Source organism: Nannospalax galili, unplaced genomic scaffold (genome assembly GCF_000622305.1).
Source record: "Nannospalax galili isolate Female #2095 unplaced genomic scaffold, S.galili_v1.0 scaffold571, whole genome shotgun sequence".
In the NCBI taxonomy this organism is placed as follows: Eukaryota; Metazoa; Chordata; class Mammalia; order Rodentia; family Spalacidae; genus Nannospalax; species Nannospalax galili.
In genome coordinates this window covers 6,257-10,518 of record NW_008330297.1, presented here as the reverse complement: position 1 = coordinate 10,518, position 4,262 = coordinate 6,257, and the positions used below count along the sequence as shown (strand labels likewise).

The 4,262-nt window shown below is 38.5% G+C and overlaps 1 pseudogene; it reads left to right on the top strand.

Annotated features, from left to right (window-relative positions):
* Positions 1-549: 549 nt before the first annotated feature.
* LOC103742611 lies at positions 550-1,435 on the top strand (annotated as a pseudogene).
* The last annotated feature ends 2,827 nt before the right edge of the window (positions 1,436-4,262 follow it).

Here is a 4,262-nt window from a genome sequence, read left to right as displayed (position 1 = left end):
AAGCTTAAGCTTGCAACAATAAAAGAACCCTTGTGTGTTTGCCTAGGTCAGCTCCTTGATGGTCTTTAGGGTCTCATGAACTGGGCAGAACAGGAGTATTTTGAAAACTTATGTCCAAAAAAACTCAAACAAACCAACCTGGAAATGGATGAATTCCTAGATACATATGACCTACTCTAATTAAACAACCGAACACACAAACAACCGAAGTGTGTCTCTAACAAGAATCTTGATTAAAGCAATAACAAAGTCTTCCAACAAAGAAGAGGTGGGGACCAGTTGGAGGCACTGCTAAATTCCTCCAGTCCTCTAAGGAACTCACATCAGTGCTCCTCCAAATGTTACATAAAGTAGAAAGGCACACTACTAAATGCATTGCATGAAATCAGAATTATCGTGATACTAAAACTTGATAAGGAAATAATAACAAATAAAGGTAAACTCTAGAACAATTTCTCTGATTAACATAGGCACAAACTTCTCAATAAAAAACTGAATTCAAGAATACATTAAGCAGATTTGGGTCTAGCGGCAGGGGGCGGGATCGGGATGGTACCGGCCCCACCGAGGGGCGACGGTGCCGGGAGGCTGGGTGGTGACCGCTGGCGTGACCGCAGCCGCCAGCTCCGTGTGTTGTTCCACAGCTTCCAGAGCAGCCATCAGGACTTCTCCTTTGGGCTGGAAGCAGAGGGCCGCCAAGACCCACCTCATGAAGTCGGAGGATGTGGAGAAATTAGCTAATAAATTGCATGTGCCATCTCTTCCTGAAATGATGTTTGGAGACAAAGTTTTAAGGATCCAGCATGGCTCTGGCTTTAGAATTAAGGTCAGTGCTACAGATGCACTAAGATGTGTAAACAACTACCAAGGAATGCTTCAAGTGGCTTGTGCTGAAGAGTGGCAGGGCAGAAGGTGAACACTCCAAAGAAGTTATTAAAGCATGTGATTGGACATGTCAACAGATTATAAAGGAACAGTCCTGGGAGAATCTCTTAAATTGAAGGTTGTACCTACAATGGATCACATAGATACAGAGAAATTGAAAGCCAGAGAACAGATTAAATTTTTTGAAATTCTTCTGTTTGAAGATGAACTACATGATCATGGAGTTTCCAGCCTGAGTGTGAAAATTAGAGTAATGCCTTCAAGTTTTTTCCTGCTGTTGTGGTTTTTCTTGAGAATTGATGGGGTGCTTATCAGAAAGAAGGACACCGGGCTCTACCATGAGGCAGACAAGACCTACATGTTACGAGAATATACATCACAAGAGAGCAAAACTGCTAATTTAATGCACGTTCCACCATCTCTCTTCACAGAACCTAATGAAATATCACAATACTTACCAATCAAGGAGGCAGTTTGTGAGAAGCTAGTATTTCCAGAAAGAATTGATCTGAACCCTGTAGACTCACAAGAAAGTATACCTGCAGAATAGAAAGTGGTACAACTCCTTGCTGTGGAATCTGACAACACCTTGGCCATCCCTAGGGGGTATTTTTACTATGAGAATTAATTTCCTTATGTGCAGATCTTCTGAGGCCCTAAAGGAAATAAAAATAAAAGATTGTTTCAGGCAGGTTCCATCCAACTGCTACTGTACTGTCTGTCTTCAAATTCCTACTCTGTATTACATGCTCTGGGGACTTTTGGATTCCTGAGTAATCAGCCATAGTGGTGTGTGTCTCAGCAGATGAGAAGACAGAATCAAAATTATGGCTGAAATTATTAACAATAGAAATGAAGAAAGCAGGGACTGGAGAGATGGCTCAGCAGTTAAGAGCACTGGCTACTCTTGCAGAGGACCTGGATTTGATTCCCAGCATCCAGTGACATGCTCTGGGGACTTTTGGATTCCTGAGTAATCAGCCATAGTGGTGTGTGTCTCAGCAGATGAGAAGACAGAATCAAAATTATGGCTGAAATTATTAACAATAGAAATGAAGAAAGCAGGGACTGGAGAGATGGCTCAGCAGTTAAGAGCACTGGCTACTCTTGCAGAGGACCTGGGTTTGATTCCCAGCACCCAGTGGCTAACAACTGTCTATAACTCCAGTTCCAGGAGATACAATGCCCTCTTCTGACTGCACTGGGCACTGCACAACATGCAGGCAATACATTCAGACACAAAATAAATAATTAAAATAAAATAAAATAATATTTTTAAAAAAGAAAGGAGGAAAACGATACCAAGAATCAATGAAATGAAGAGTTGGTCATTGAAAAGATTAACAAGATTGACAAACTTGTAGCAAATTTAGTCAAAAGAAAGAAAAGACCCAAATTAGTAAAATCAGAGATGAAAAGGGAAACATTACAATAGACACTGAAGAAATTCAGAGACTCACAATGACATATTTTAAAATCTATACTCCACTAAACTGGAAAATCTAGAAGAAACAGATGAATTTATAGATATGCTGATTTACAAAATTAAATCAGAATGAAATAATTTAAATAGACTTAAAGCAACCAATGCATCTTATTGGTTATTAAAAATCTCTCAATTAATAAATGCCTAAGACCAGAAAAAAAGCCCAGCAGAATTCTACCAGACCTTCAAAGAAAAACCAGCACCAATACTCCTCAAATTATTCCATAAAGTAGAAAAAGAAGAAACATTTCCAAATTACTTTTATGAAGCCAGTGTTACGTTGATTCCAAAAAACACATAAAGATACAACAAAAAAGAAAATTACAGACCGATCTCTGATGAACACAGATGTAAAAACTTTTTTTTTTTGTCTTTTTGAGACAGGGTCTCCCTGTAGCCCTAGCTGGCATTAAACTCACTATGTAGACCAGGCTGGCCTCGAACTCACAAAGATCACCTGCCTCTGCCTCCCAAGTGCTGGGATTAAAGGTGTGAGCCACCACGCCTGGTTTTAGATGTAAAACTTTTAAATAAAACACTTGCAAACTGAATGCAAGAGCACATAAAAAAAAGATTGATCATGATCAAGTTGGCTTCATCCCATCGATGCAGGGGTGGTTTAACATATGCAGATTAACAAATGTAATCATCACATAAACAGACTCAAGGACAGAAACCACATGATCATCAAATTCAATGCAGAAAAGGTGTTTTACAAAATCCAACATCCATTCACGATAAAAGTCATCAAGAATCTAGTGATACAGGAGACGTGTCTCAATATGACGAGGACATACAGCAACTCCACAGCCAACAACATGCTTAATGGAGAAAAACTCAAGGCTTTGCACCAAAATCAGGAAATGGATACAAATGTCCACTTTCTCTATTCTTGTTCAATACAATGCTTGAAGTCTTAGCTAGAGCGATCAGAGAAATACAGGGTGTAAACGTACTAAGGAAGTAAAAGATTTGTATAATAAAAACATTGAAGAAAGAAATTGAAGAAGATACCAGAAGATGGGAAGACCTCCCATGCTCATGGATCAGTAGGATCAATGCGTGAAAATGATTATGCTACCAAAAGCAATGTAGAGATACATCAAAATTCCAATGTAATTATTTACAGACATTGAAAAAGGTGTTAAGTTTCATATGGCAACACAATAAAACCCAGGAGAGACAAAACAATCTTGAACAATTAAAAAAAAACTGTTGGAAGTATCACCATCCCTGATTTTAAGTTATAGTACAGAGCTGTAGTAATAAAAACAGCATAGTACTGCCATAAAAACAGACACATTGATCAGTGTATTAGAATTAAGGACCTGGATATAGGCCCTATGCTTATAGTCACCTGGTTTTTGGCAAATAGGCCAAAAATACCCACTGGTGAAAAGACAGCATCTTTAACAAATGGTGGTGGTCAAACTGTATAGTTGCATATAAAACTATGAAACTAGATCCCTAGCTGTCACTGTGCATAAAACTCAACTCTAAATGGATCATGCACCTCAACATAAAACCCAGAACCCTGAATATGTTAGAGAAGAAAGTAGGGAACAAACTGGAACTTATAGGCACAGAAAAGGACCTTTTGAACAGGACCCCCATAGCATAAGCACTAAGACCCACAATGCAATTAAAGGAAGCTAAAAGGGTTCTGTATAACAAAAGACACCATCATTCAAGTGAAGAGGCAGCCAGCAGAATGGGAAAAAATCTTTAGTAGCTATACATTTGATAGAGGGTTAATATCTATAATATCAAAGAACTTAAAAAAACCTAAACATCAAGAAAATGGGTAATTAAATTGGTATAGACAGTATGGAATAGTGTGGAGGGGAGAGTGGATCTACATATTATCAGACTACAACTATATATATATATA